The sequence below is a fragment of the Antechinus flavipes genome, chromosome 1 (assembly GCF_016432865.1).
Source record: "Antechinus flavipes isolate AdamAnt ecotype Samford, QLD, Australia chromosome 1, AdamAnt_v2, whole genome shotgun sequence".
Taxonomy (NCBI): domain Eukaryota; kingdom Metazoa; phylum Chordata; class Mammalia; order Dasyuromorphia; family Dasyuridae; genus Antechinus; species Antechinus flavipes.
The window spans coordinates 699780155-699795056 of NC_067398.1; the positions used below are offsets into that span (position 1 = coordinate 699780155).

Sequence of the window (14902 nt, forward strand, 5' to 3'; positions counted from 1 at the left end):
TTTATTGTGACCAGAAAGCAATCATCTTACCCACCCATAAAACGATTGAGAGAGTATTCCAAAATCAAAGAATAATAACGGACGAGTCACTTGTCCTAAGACTGTTTCTTTCTGACCTCCATCAAAACAGATAAGAAGGAGATGATGGATTCGGCGATGATTTTGACCAAGATAACCGCGGCTCCCAAAACGCGCTGGAAGGGACCCTGCGGGCTGCCGGCGTTTCCTAAGCCTCCTATTATCCTTCATCTTTTTTTTTTTCCAAAATCAATGGGAGATAAAGGAGACCCGAGTGGGGAGCCAGGGAAGCCAGGTCCAAATCCCAAGGCTAGCTTAACCCAAATCCAGGGGATTTTCGAGATGTGCAGAAACCAAGACAGCCGAGCTGGGCCGCATCCCGCTATCCCCACCACCTATAACTTCTGTCTCTGAAGACATTGAACCCAGGGGTTCTCTAACGCAGGGACTAATAATTATCCTTAGGTTCAGCAAGGGGCCCTGGCTGTTCCCTGAGAAAGCCCGGGAGACGGCAGATTGGGGTGCAGAGAACGGTCGGGGCACAGGAGGAAAGGCTGATGGGTAAGGGGAGGAAGGGCGCAGAAAGCCTGGAAAGCGATCGGAACAAAAGAAATGAAGCTTACTCTGGAGAGAAAGAAGCTAGTGAGGAACCGTAGAGAGAGATCATCGGAGAGAGGCCGACAGATCAGCCTGGAGATTAGCAGAGAGAAGGAGAGATCAGTGGGGAGAAAGCTATCGAGAGAGAGAGAGAAATCAGTCCTAAAATGAGAGGGAAAGGAGAGAGGTCTGCGGGGAGACAACCGAGAACTATGGGGAGGGAGAGATCAGCGGAGGGGAGATGTCAGCCTGGAGAGAGAGAGCAGCTAGGCAGAGAAAGGAACAGGCTGGAGAGGGAGAGATAAGCGAGGAAAGGAGAGGCCAGAAGGGAGACAGGGAAGGCCAGAAGAGAGACAGGGGAGCCCAGCGGGAGACAGACAAGCTAACCCGGAGAGGGAGACCCCACCGCGGCTTGGGGCTGAGCGCTTAGGCGGCTTCACCAACACAAACAAACACACGCACCCTTCGGCCTCGGCAAGCCCTATCCCAACGCTGCTGCGGCGGCGGCGGCGAGAGCAGCAGGAGGGCGAGCTGGCGGGAGGGGCAGACATCAGCTCAAGCCCCATTTGCTCCGGAGCTCAGTGCAGGAAGGGACGAAGGATATGCGGCTTGACAGAACCAGGCCGAGGTCTGGCGGGGAGGCGAGCCGGCATCTGGTGCGGGCTAGCACACTCAGAGCAACCGCTTCCTCGATCCGTGATCTGGATCCGCGGGGGACAGAGATGAGAGGTTTGCGGGGGACTGGGGGGGTTGGGGAGACGAACAAGGCGGCGGGGGTCTTGGTCCTGGCTTCCCAAGCCGGGAGATGAGGCAGGCTCGCCGGGCCCAATCTCACTGGGATTCCCCACCCTTCGGTTGCTGGATCAGCCCTGAGCCCCCCACCCCCAACCCGGCACGAAAAGAAACCAGGGAAATTCCTTTGCTCTCACCCCACCCAGCCTGACCCCAGCCAGCTGGCTCGCTAACCCGGGCAGACCCACAGACAGGCGGACGGGGGGTTAAGGGGTGGAGGGAAAGGGTCCGCGGGAAAGGCCCAGTAATTACCTTGTTTGTTGAAGTCGGTGCATTTAGCACCTCTCCTCCTCTTAGCAGAGAGATCGCCGATGAGGCGGGGGCTCAGGCATGGCCCGCTGTTTATTTACGTGTAGATTTGCTATATCAGGCTAGCCGTAAACTCGGCCAGAAAAGCTACACCCACGAATCTAACCACAACAGCGTCCCCACCCCCTTCTCTCTCTCTCTCTCTCTCTCTCTCTCTCTTCTCTCTCTCTCTCTCTCTCCTTTCCCTCTCCCTTTCTTTCTCCCTTTCCCTCTCCCTTTCTCTCTCCCTGTCTCCCTTCCTCCTCCTCCAAACTCCAAATACTTCGAAATACTTCCAGGCTTCCAAGGAGCCGAGAATAGGAGAAGAGCAGCAGCCCCCGTCCACTTCCCTCCCACCGGGTCTCCAATGAGCTAGATTTCAGCTGTCCTCATTCTCAGCAAGAAGTTGAAGATGAGGGGTGGAGGTGGGGGGGGACAGGACACGGCTAAAATGAGAAATCCCACAGGGAGTAACTCCAGTTTCAAAGAAGTGGGCGCCCAGAGTAGATTTCAGATCCTGGAATACAATGTGTGTGTGGATGGATCTCCCTCCTCTCCCTCTTTCTCTGCCTCCAGAGAGCGGTGTGAGCTGAAGAAAACCGAAGCCGATGGAGGCTGGGGAGTGACGTGGGGTCGTCTCAATTCCTCTGTAATGATGTGATCGCCAGTCCAAGCAAGGGTGATCCCTCTTCTGTCTCTCTCTGTTTCTTGTCTCCCTCTCCCCTTTCTCTCTCCCTTCCCATCTGTCTTTCCATCTGAACGCAAACCAGCAGCAAAAAGCCCAGCCCCCAACTTCTCCCTTGCACCTTCTACAACATTCCTCTCGCCTAGCTCGGAGACGCAGGGGTTAAATCCCGAAAGCTTTACAAACCCCATTTTCCTTTGCCTGGAAACCATCGAGAACATTAAGATCACACGCAGAATAGAGTCTTCTACGGACACTACACACGCGGGCATACACACACACACACACACACACACACACACACACACACACACCACTTGCTTTCTCAGTCTCCAGAATATTTTCAATTGTGACCTCGGCAAGCTAGCCCTGACCCCAGGGGCAGCCAGGATAAAAGGGATGCCCAAAGCTGGGCCGAAATGACATCCCGGCTCCATCGCCTCCATCCCACCCCCCCACCTCCATATTTCAGAGAGCTATGTAGAAACCCTGGATCCTTAGAGATCAAAGGGGCAAAAAATTGATTCATCCAGCCCTCCCTTCCCCGCAATCCCGGCCGCACGGACGCCCAGAGGACTTCACTCAGAGATACAGTGTATACAAAACTCAGCGCCCGGTTATATTAAAATAATCAAACCGTCATCGTAGGCTGGAGTTTGTTTTCATCTCGATTTCGCTCCTCTCCCTGCCCCCCCCCCCTTCTCTTTTAAAATGTATTATTTTGAGGGTAAAGTTGAATAGGTCAAGAGAAGGGTAAACAGACGGTCTGTCGCATTCTCCCGTCTGAAGAGAAACAGATTGGAGGACGTATTTTTGATAAGACTCGGAATAAATGTCAGAGGCCTCGCCCTCTAGCCCTGGATTTTTCTTTTTTCTCTTAACTGGGGTCTTTTGACTGGGCCCGGGACAGCGCCCGGACCTGGTCCCATCAGCCAAAGTTCCTGGGCCGACTTAGAAGCCCGGAAAGCCGGCGCTGGGCGATCGCGCTAGGTCCACTGGAGATGTTGGGGCGCAATCTGCCGGTGACCCGCAGCCCAGGCGGCAAGCCGTCCCCCTTCCCATTCCAAGGCCGCGGAGGCCTTAGAACTTGGAGATCCTCGGTCACCAGATCGCCGAGGCGGGAAGGAAAGTTTATCAGGGGTTTTGCTGTGGCTCGGGAATGATTTGGGTTTGCTCCGATAATTATTAAGGAGACTTCAAGAAAAGGTACAAAGTCAAGTTGTTTGCTTTTAAGGATCCCTTAATTTTCCAGAGACGAAATCGATGATCGCACACTTCGGTGCCATATAGAAAAGCAAAAATAAATAAATAAAAACAAAAACCAAGCAATGGTAAAATAAAGCCCTGTGGGGTGTGTGTGTGTGTGTGTGTGTGTGTGTGTGTGTGTGTGTGTGTGTAAGCCGCGTGTTTACGCGGGACGGGAAAAAAAATCGAGAAATAGCCCCAATCCTTCTAAGCACTTTACGCGGAAGAGTTTGGGGGACTCGAAATATTCTAAGAGTACTCTTTGGAGGAAGAAAAAAAATGAAGCGTCCTCGTCGTTCTTCCACTTGGACTAAATCTTTGTATTCTAGAGGCCGAGAACTAAGGGCAGAGAACAAGGCAAGTGTAGACATGAAATTCACAAACGCAATTCAGGTCCTCAAAATCGAAAAACAATTTGGAAAAAAAAATTCTTTCGCGCAGCCTATCATCTCAGAACACAAACACCGGGAAACTGATTATAATTTGGAAGAGAAAGAAGTCCCACTGAATGATAATACAGAAAGGCGAAGGGAGCAAAGATTCTGTAATCCCGTGCTTTGGCTGAGGGCTATTTGAAAAGAGAAGCTCCTTCTCATTAGAGACTTCCAGGGGAAAGACAACACTCACCTCAGAAATTCCCAACTCTCCTCCTTCCAGGGCCTTCAGGAGAAGTGAGGGATGTCAGCCAGTTCCGAGTATTTCCTTCAGTCAGGGAACAGATTGGAAAGGAATCAAAAGTGCACTTTGGAACAGGGGTCTCTCAAGGCAAACAGCCTCCCAGCTAGAAGTCGATTTGGGGTCTCGGACAAATTAAATATTACTGTTTATTACCAGCCATACCCCAATAAAATAAAGAGAGAACAAGGCTATACCTACTATCTCACCAGCCCCTGCACCTATAGGACTCAGAGACGTCACCAGTCACGCAACTGGTCCCGCTGTCATGGTTGACTGGCGCTGCAATGGAAGGTCAATTTCTTATTTGTCTTCTCCTATCAGTCAGGGATGGGGGCTCCCCTCTTCCAAACCAAGCCAGAAAGAGCGAAAAATGTTTTCAAAAATAGATTTCAAGGAATATATATGCATATAGCTCTCTGCCAAGATGGGGTGGCAAACACTCCCGCCATGCAGAAACTGGGTATGTGTCCTGGAAGGGAAGGAGAGAGGGAGAGAGGGAGGTGCCTGGGGGGGGGGGGAGGGGGGGAATCTGCAGCACAGCTCAGCTCCTAACTGAAGAGAGTATTAAGTCCGTGGTGTGGGAAGGAGTTTCTGGTAGCCCAATGGTAGGGTAAGGGAGATTTTATTTTTGGTAGTTATTATTACAAGCAGGAAAACTTGTCAAATGAATGTTGAGACACCTCTCTTCAGCTATATATAGTAAATGATAACTTGAGAGCTGGCAAGGATCTCAGTCTGCCTGAGAACTGAGGGAGAGTGGAGACAGAGAGACACAGAGACAAAGAGAGACAGAGACAGAGAAGGGACAAAAAGGAGAGACAGAAATGGAGAGATGTATGGAGAAAGAAAGAGACAAAGGCAAGGGGGGGGGAGAAGAGGCAGAGGAGACAGAGATGGAAAGGGAGACGAAGAACAAAGTCACCAGATTACTTCTTGCCAAGACAAACTGAACCTCAGAGTTTTCCTTTACTTATCTCTCTACCTCAAAAAGGGGCTGAAAATGCAGGAGCCCAGAGTATGGAGGAGGGTGGGAAGTAGGAAGGGGGTGTCTGGCACCGATGACAATTTCCAGCGGGGTGCGCCTATAGTACTGACGACTGAGCTGTGGGGTTTATGATCCCGGCTGTTATTAGGAGTATTAACCATGCCCATAATGCTCTCTCTTTTTTCACTGGTTCCTAGCTCGGTGGCTGTAAAGGCCTTTCCACGCAAGCAGAGGAGGAAAGATAGGAAACTGATCCGGGAGGGGGAGTCCCCCCTGAAGCCTGTCGGAGGGAGGAGAAACCCCGGGGAGAGAGCAGATGGGGGACCTCCAAAAAGGGTGAGTTCTTTGGGACAGAGAGCGTGGGAGTCTGTAGAAACTGACTTCTGACAAGTAGATTTCCTCAAATGTAGGGACGCTTTATCTATCTCCTATCCTCTACCCCTCAAAGAAGCAGCTGCAGAAGAGGCAAAGGGAAAGGCAGCAGAGCCTGGAGAATCTTCAACCCAGACGGTTCGGTCCATTTGGGTCGAAGTCAGTTTGGATAGCTTACCCTGAGCCTATTCCCCAGTAGTGGAATCCAGTGGGGCCTGAATTCTGGGCAAGAGCTCACTCTAACTGCTGAGAAGTTCTTAAAGCAGATTAATCTGCTCCAGCCCCAAGTTTCAATGGGCCCAAGTGAGAGAGTTCCGGAGGCAGACTCGATCTGGATTTTCTCCCAATTCCAGGAACATAGGAAGCTGCAATACTGCAGCCTTTAGTGTATTCATTCCTCTTTCCTCAACTGCCCTGGACTTTTACTTTTTCCAAGCTGTCCCCCAAATCAACATTCTTTCTTCCCACTAACAGCATTGGATCAGGGGGCTTTACTGCGGCCCATTATCCGGAGAAGATGGGGGTCCTACCTGGTTTATTTGACAGCTCAGTTCACTGGGTAGGAATGGCCCTTAGATTTTTTTTCCAAGGGAGCACAGGTTCTGATTGGTAGGAAAACTGTGAGAAGTCGGGATAGTCAAGAAATAGGATGGGAAGCCAACAGCTTCATCAGAGAGCAAAGCAGGGCTAATCCATTCCGTGGGGAGGCATTTTCTTGCTCTTTCTCTAAACTCTGCAGCCCCAGCCTGGGGAAAGGAAATCCTCTCCGCCCAGGGCACCGGTCGGCCTTTCCATCGGATCTCCCTAAGAAAGTCCTCAGTATCCCGGAGCCTCATCCTGAAAGAGCCCAAAGGCCGCCGAGGTCAGCAGGGTGTCAGACGCTGCCCCTACCCCCCTGCCCCACCTTCCACCTCGGCACTTTTCAAAGAGTATTAGAAATGGGCAAATTATGACCTTTCAGCTACAAGGCTAAGGAAATTCCGGCCTCCAATTTCTCCCCCGCTCGGCCCCAAGTCAAGGACGCACCGGGGTACGCTTCTTTCCCAGTCCCAGAAAATTAGGTCTCGAGCCTCGCTCCAGCTTTGGAAAAGCAAAGTTCTGCCTGACTGAGATCGACTACTGGGGGTGGGGTGGGTGGGGAAGCTAAGCAGAAACATTCAGAGAAATTGTCCTGGCCGCTTCCGGAAAAGGCCGGCCCCAAGACTTACTCTTTATTCGCCTTTTCCAAGAAAGTCTTTCAAGAATTCTCTGATTTCTTCGACTCGGATTCCCGTTCTTCTTTGTCTCTCTCCGTCTTGCGTTCTTTTTCTTCTTTCTTTTCCTTTCATTTTTCTCTCTTTTTTAACCTTTCTTCCTACCTCTTTACCTTTCTTCCTCTCTGGCTCTCTTTTGCCTCTACTTCCTTTCTTTCCCTTCATTTCTCCTTTTTCTCCTATTTTTTTTTATATTCCTTTTCTCCCTCTCTCCTTGCTTTCTTTCCCTATCTTAATCTTTCCCTTTTTCCTTCCCTTTTCTTCCTTCGTGCTTTTGCTTTCTTTCTCTTTCTTCTCTTTAGACCACCTTTTTTTTTATTTTCTGTCTTTTTTGTGTGTTCTTTCGTCATTTTTTCCTCTTTCATTTTTTCTATCTTTCTCTTTCTCCGTCTTCCAACGACTAAGATTTTTTTTATGCTCGAGAAGTCTCTTTCCCGGGTCTCGCTCCACTCCTATTTTTTTTAGCTTGTTGTTGATCAAATAAAACAATTAAACTTCTACCTACTCACTTTTCTTTCCCTGTCCACCAACTCACTTTTCTGTGCCGGACCACCGATTCACTTTTCTATCCCGGCATCCTTGGGGTTCTAGTGTGAAACCCTGCGCCAGATTCTCCTTCCGTGTCCTCCTCCCCGTCCCTTCCCTAGTGACACCCTCCTCTTAGTCTAGCCTTTTGGTACTTGAGAATTCACTTAACTTTTATTTTCTTTTTTTCCGGGCCAGAAGGTAGGCCTTGATTTAAACGATAAAGATGAAAAGGAGAGGATAGTTCCTGGTTACAAAGGACTCTCTCTAAATCTCTGATAGAGCTTTTCCTTGAATTGTTAGAAGGAAATTAAGAAGTAATGCTCTAAGGCGGCAAAGAGGAAATCAACCACTTTATCAACCGAGTTGAACCGCTATATAGGGGGAAAGGCAGATAGGAGTGAAAAGGGTAATATGCGAATGTCAAGGACCAGACTAACACGTCCCTGGAAGAGGAAGGCCTGAGCACCCACTGACAAGGAAGCTTGTAGTGTAATGGGTGGGTTAGTGGAGCTTCTAAGCGTGAGGCCTCTGAATAGTCCACCCAAAGATGCCGGGCTGAGCCCGCCGAGATCCATCGAGATATGTCGCTAATAATCACACCGAGAAGCCCAAAGGCCGCACAGAAGGCAGCCAAGGCCTGCGATCTAAGTCGCCGGGGGCTCGGTTTCGGCTCTAAAAGTGGCTAGCGAAGGCGGAGAATTGGATCGGAATGGAGACCCGGGCTCGGAGTCTTGAGATCGAAAGGGAGCAGAAGCCCAGAGAGTCCGCAACCTGGACCAAAGGTTCCTCCTTCTGCTCCCACCCACTCCCAGTAATATTGAGCTGCCAGTATTAGAAGACCCTCGGATTCAGCAGCCGCTTTCCTCTTAGTTCGATGGACCACTGGGACCCATCCCCTCGATGTGTCCTACTTTCTCCTCGCCCAATTGAAAAAGACTAGAAAACGTGTTTTAGTGGGAAGATCCCTAGATTTCGAATTCGGAGGTTTCCAGTCTACTTAGTAGTTGTGTGACCCCTGACAAATCCTTTCATCCCCTCTGAGTCTCTTTTGCCTTTCCTCTAGTGCTGCGTCCCACATCCCACAATCAAGCACACACCTATAGTGGGATGAGTGGTCAGCGGGAATTGTATCCAGCCCATCCTTCAAGCCCCCGTCCCCATCTCGCCTTACCCTGTGTTCACCCCAAGGACCCAGACCCCAGACAGGATCCAGGGACCTAAACAAGGATGTAAATTAAAATTTACATCACAAGCTAAACCTGATGTTTTGTTAGATTTCCCCTCCGCTCACCTTTCCCTCCCCAAATTCTCGCAGCACAAAGTGAAAAGAGGAGAGTAGATATATGGGAATGATTCGCCTCCTACCAAAGTCTCTCAGCTTGACCTGGACTTTGGGGCCAAAGAAGGAGTCTTGGCGGCTCCCGAGCGTCGGCCCCTAACAGGCAGGACACACGGCCCCAGGCACCCACGAGCTTCCACAGCTTACCAATGAAAAGTTAGAACATTAAATTTGCAATCGGGTACACGCGACTTCGGATCCCTGGCTTAGAAGTTTACTTCCTACCTCTAGTGGAAAAAAAAAAAAGTCCTCTCGTTGATTTACTTAGGTTTCCACTTCTATGAAACGAGGGGATGGAACTAGACCTGGATTCTTAACCCCCCCCCTTTTTTTTTTTTAATATCTTGAGTCTCTCAGGCAACCCACAAACCCTCCTCAGTATCATGCTTTTACGTAATCGAAGAAAATGCTAAATTTCCCTTCGAATTTCGGAAAAAAATTAAAAAGTAACTCCCCCCTTGTCCCTATTCAAGTTCCCCGAGCCTTCGAATCCGTCCCCGGTACTGGATGCTCTCTGAAAAGCCTTCCAATTTAATTCTACGATCTGTGACATTAGGCTAGTCATTTCACTTCAACTCCTCGGGTCTCAGTTTCTTCAGAGTTAAAAGGAATGGGTTGGACTGACCTTTGAGGTCCCCCCGAGCCCTAATCTGAAACCGCCGAGACTGAGCGTCAGCCTGTCGGTGCGTTGGCCAGCACTATCTCCGGGCATCAGTCCTTCCGTGGGGAGAACAGGAGGGGAAAGAGATAAGGGAGCGTCCGGCCTCGACTAGGAGAAAAAGGGAGGGTTACGAATGCAGGAGGAGACCGGGAGGCAGTCTCACCCTAGCCCCGACCCGTCAGCAAAACTCTGCTAAGGCCCTTGAAGGAGGACGGAGGAGAGCAAGGGGGAGCCCGGCAGCCCGCATCCTGAAAGCATCAGTCAGCGAAACAATTGAGCGGTCGGGACCTCTAATTTTTCTCCGACTTGCTCTCCTCCAACCAACTGCTTTGAGGTGTCTCGGGTTCCCAGTCGGTCCCCAGACTGGCCAGCAGTTATTTCGGACGGCCCGGAGCAATCAGGTAGAGCTAAACAGTCTCAAACGACAGGAGGTTAACTAACCCCTTTCTGCTTCTCACTTCCGAATACGGAAGACACTCAAACAGCCCTGAGAGGTGAGGGTGAGAGGTGGATGGACCCTTTCTTCTCTCCAGATCTCTTGTGACCTACTCCGAAACCTCCTAAAACTTTGGGATTACTACTGTTTCTAGGATCGAACATTAAAGGGCTTTTAAGTTGAAACCTTAGAGGCCCCGCAGACGAATCACCTCATTTTACATTTGAGGAAATCGAGGTCCAGGGAAGTAAAAAAGATTTGAACAAAAGGGTCAGAACATAAAGATTCGAATTCAGGACCCTAGACCTCAAATCCAGAGCTCTTAAAATCACACTTTGCAGTCGTAGCTTTATTTCTCTTGTAAGAATAGAAAGGCTTTACGGTTGTAATAATTTTAAAAGTAGTCAAACTCTTTATTATACACACCCACGAAGGCACAGAAACCAGAGAATCTATAAAAGTTGGATAGCCTCCAAGTCGGTTATTTTTTTTAAATAAATGAAGAGAAGTAAGATAGGGTGTAGATCTTAAAATCGGGACAATCCGGTTTCAAGTCCTGTTTCTGATTTCTTAGTTGTAAGACCATGGGGTGTATGGCCTTTTGATCTCCCGAAGCAAGTCTCTAAGACCCAAGAGTTGCTTCTGTGGGCGAAGGAAGTCTCCTTAACAAAAGTTTTCTGACCCAGTGAAATAACGTAGCTTATTTATTCGGAATACATTATTAGTAGAAAAATTCTCGAATATTAACTTTTTCCAGAATCTTGGCTCTATGAACGCCAAAGAAAAAAGGTGAGAAGATAATAATACAAATAATAACGTTCCTGATGAGGATGCTACCGTTGTTCCAGACTTGAAACAGGAAAGGATACTCCTTAAACAAATTAGGTCTGGAGTAATAAAAATAATACATTTCATTTGCCCAGTCAACGCTTCCACATACACCATTTTATTTTGTCAGTATTCCACTGGGGTCAGAATTATTTTTCTCATTACCACACATGGTGAAATTGGGGTTCAAAAATTAAATTCAAACTAACCCAAATCAATCCAACGTCCCACAACTATTGAATGTATTGCTATAGAAGGCATTATTATTATGGAAAATGGTGTAACTGTAGTAGACAAAGTTGTTATTCCATGTCCTCACAGTTGAAGTTCCCTAGACAAATGCCTGAGAATATTTTTACCAAGTTGGTTGGCTGTGCTATTGCTTCCTTAGAAAGCAAGATTTTTAAAAAACTGAACTGTCCCTTTTTGGACAAAGGGTAACTCCCAAAGATTCAGCAAGGAGTAATTTAGAATTCCTTGCAGCCTTAATAGGAAAGATGCAACATTAGTAACAAAGGTTGCAATGGTATCAATCCAAATAGTGATAATGAGTGTGTGTGGGTGGGTATGAGGATAGTATTGATATCAATAATAAATAATCCTTTTCATCTTGTAGCGCTTTGTACTTTTTACAAAGGTCTTTCTTGGATTTCATTTGATCTTAACATCAGCAGAAATTATCGCTCTCATGTACAGATGATGATAATATTTAAAATGATTATGACAACAGCTCACATCTTTGCTTTACAATTTGAAAAGTCTTTCCTACCTTCACAAAAAGCCTTCGACTTACAGAGGGAAAATATCATCAGCCCTCTTTTACCTTTAGACTCAAGGTGGAAAAATGATTTGCCCAGAAATCCATATGGAGTTGAAATATCTATCAGCACTGGCAGTATCTAACTTTCACAGAATCAGGAACAAGGAGATTGGTACCCAGGTCACAGCAATCCCATTGCAAAAGTACAGTATTCTGGATATTTCCTAACATCTACTAGTCTCAATTTTCACTTCCCACCCTCCACTTCAGTTGCAGTGACCCAAAAAGTCTGGAGTAAATCCCCTCCCTCCCCACCCCTCAACACGCTCAAGCTTTTGGCTCTCTTTAGTAGGTCTGCCCTTCTCTGGCACTATCATAGTCTTGAAACCCCAGTCCCAAGATCCTTCTCCTAAATAAAGTAAATATGAGCCACAATCTGTGAAGGACGCCTGTCTCCCAGGCAGAAATAAGTGAGGGATGGAGAGAGAGGAAGCAGTATGAATGTGGAAAGTATTATTTTTATGGGAATACTATGAAGAAGAATGAAACCATAAGAGTATTACTATGGAAGTTTTATCATGAAGGCACATAGGATTATAGCTTTAGCATGGAAAACAGTGTAATCATTTAAGATAGAATTATTTTGAAAGGTAGTCCTAGGCAGGCAACCTAACCCAGAGGATAAAACAGTGCCATTATAATCAAAAGAATACTGCTTCTGGTACTTATTGGCTGTGTGATCTTAGACCAGGAGCTTTCTGAGTCTCATGTTCCTTCTCTATTAAATAGGATTAATAAGGCTATAGTTTTTGTTTCCCAAGGTTCTTTTCTGAATTCCCAGCTGCTATATTCCTCTAAATTACTTTGTGCTTGACTTTGTATGTGCTTGCTTAAAGATTTGATATACTCCTATAAAATATAAACTCTCTGAGGACAGGGATTGTTTCATTTTTGTCTTTGTATACCCAATAGTCAGCAGACCACCTGGAGAATAATGCTTAATAAATAATTTTTGAGTGATTAATGTAAAACTATGCAGTGAGTTAAAAGAACTATATAGATATCAGCTATTATTACTAAAACAATATTATTATTATTATTAAGATATGAAGGACAGAGATTGTTTTATGTTTGCTGCATAGCACCTAAGTGCTTGTACATAATAGATATTTAATAAGTACTTGCTAAATGAATAAATAAATCATTGAACTGAAGAGCCTTATTTTGAGAGACAATATTGCAATAGAGAGCAAGATTGCAATAGAAGTTATTGTGGAAAGCAAAATTATTTAGGAAATACAATATTACTATAGAAAAGAGTATTACTTTGGGAGACACCATACCCATAGAAGAGTACACTATTATAAACAGCATTGCCTTAGGAGGGAGGGGGGGACACTATGTAGAAGACATCATTGTTATTATGTGTCTACATGGCTTGTAGATCTCAGAAGGAAAAAAAAAAAAAAACAAAAACATCTTATTGTTGCTGGCAGCGGTCTTTAGGAAAAGACGTTGGCCAGTATTTCTGGCTATGTCATTTCTTTCCTTTTCAGAGAGACAACAACAGCAATAACAAATGGTGTAGTATAAATAACTCTGAATTTGATGGCATCTATTTTTTTTTAATTGTTATTTTAGATAGATCAAATTCTCCCTTTGGGTCTCAGTTTCCTTGTTTATCAAACATCCCATTCTTGCCTTACTTAACAGGCTATGTGATGAAATACAATTGACATAATGTACTGAGGCAATGGAATATGAAGTCCTTGAAGTTGTGAAATCAAGGACAAGATAGGATGGGGCTGATTTTCCTATTTCTAACTTGGCTTTAACACTCTCAAAAATTTAACCCACAACTCTAGACTCTGAAGGAGACCTAGGGTGCTAGAAGAACCAATTTCTCTCCACTTTAAACATTTAGATTACACCCTGGCCTGAGAGGCTAAGGTAGCCAGAGGAGCAAGGATCAGTGACTTGCCAACGGCTAAAGCACAAAGTTTGGTGTGAGGTTCTCATTAACAACCAGATAAGTGACCTTGGGCAAAGCACTTCCTCTCTTCTCTTTGAGACTCCTTGGGGGGGAAGAGGGGAGGTTGGGAGGCACAGACGGACAGATGGAAGGAGACAATGTGTGTGCCTTGTATCAGAGGATGTCTACTGTCGATGCATTTTTCTGTTGTCCCCCAGCCTTACTTCATTTGCCATGCCAAATGAAGGGCTGGTGACTGGACTGGGCTGATTCCACACATCTTATCTTCACTTCTAATTTGCCCTTAAATCCAAGGAAAGGTAATGACTGAATCAATACCTGCAACTTTAAGAGTTATACACAGGAGTCAGGCCTTAAATCCTGTTAATTGGCATAGGAATGAAGTGGGAGGGGGAACTCATTTTGGGAGTGGGGAAGGGAGCTAAATAATCTACTTTACATCATTGATCCAAATGCTTAGCTATTTAATTCCTCACCTGTCCCAATTCAAATAAATTTGTTCATAATTATTTACAATAATTGCTATTCAAAATAAAAGATAAAATCCAAATGGGACAGCTCCCTCTTCCTCCCTCTCTTTCTGATTTTCTTCTTTCTGTCTCTCTTCTTTCTTTCTTTCTTTCTCTGTGTCTCTGTCTCTCTATCTTCTCTCTTCTCTCTTTCTCTGTCTCTCCAAAGAAAATAAGAAATAATCATAGGGGAAGGCAAAAGACAAAGGTGTGTGTGAGTGTATCGAAGTCCCTACTTTTCCTTTTTCTTTTTTAAGAACAAGGAAGTAGTTAGAATGGTGATATCTTTTCTTATTCCATTTCCAGTATTTCCCATTTTGATTCCCACTCCCTATTTCTCTCAAATATCAAACTGCTGAGGATATGTGGGCAGAAACAAAGGGACAGAGGAATAAAGAAAAATAAAGAGACCTACTGGAAACATCTGAGACTGATTCTGAAAAAAGAGAGAAACAGAAATCAAAGAAAAGGGGGCACCTCAACCTCTCTAGCAAGGATTCCCAATCTCAAGGTCATTCTTCTTGGGAGGTTTGATTTGGTGGAAAAAGTCAAAATTAAGTCTAAGGAACTGAATTCCAATCCCAGACTATGCAATTTAGTGTCTATATGACATGACTTCAGTTTCCCCCTATGCACAATGAAATAAATGGACAAGCTAATTTTTAGGTTCTCTTTCTATATCTTTCTTAGAAAGGGATAGGGTGGGTAACAAACACAGAGATGGTCATCGGATTGACTGTGATCCCATAACCTGTACACTAGAGTCCAAATCCAGGTTCAAACTCCAGGCTTTCTCACTAGAAAGCAAGGTAAACCATGCAGAGATTTGGGGAGGGGAGTCTATAGAAACGTGTTCTCTGGATTTGCAGGGCTTTGCCATTCTCTCCTGGAGCTCCAACTTTTGCTTCACTCCACCCTCATCCTCCTGATACTTG

General features: G+C 46.2%; 1 protein-coding gene and 1 long non-coding RNA gene across 3 annotated transcripts in view; one reads left to right on the forward strand and one right to left on the reverse strand.

Moving 5' to 3' along the window:
• The window catches only part of TBX5 (T-box transcription factor 5), a 56536-nt gene extending 52096 nt beyond the window's left edge, over positions 1–4440 (reverse strand). Inside the window, exon 1 of one of the 2 annotated variants that reach the window (XM_051972859.1) lies at positions 4253–4440. The gene's annotated coding sequence lies outside the window, so the exon portion shown is untranslated. Of the gene's footprint in view, positions 1–1659; positions 1817–4252 lie in introns of those variants that run through there. The other variant, XM_051972861.1, reaches the window with a different exon arrangement.
• Positions 4441–5154: 714 nt separating this feature from the next.
• Positions 5155–8699, forward strand: LOC127543725 (uncharacterized). The gene is made up of 2 exons (XR_007949289.1): positions 5155–5624; positions 6400–8699. It is a non-coding gene; the product is annotated as an uncharacterized LOC127543725 (long non-coding RNA).
• Positions 8700–14902: the final 6203 nt, after the last annotated feature.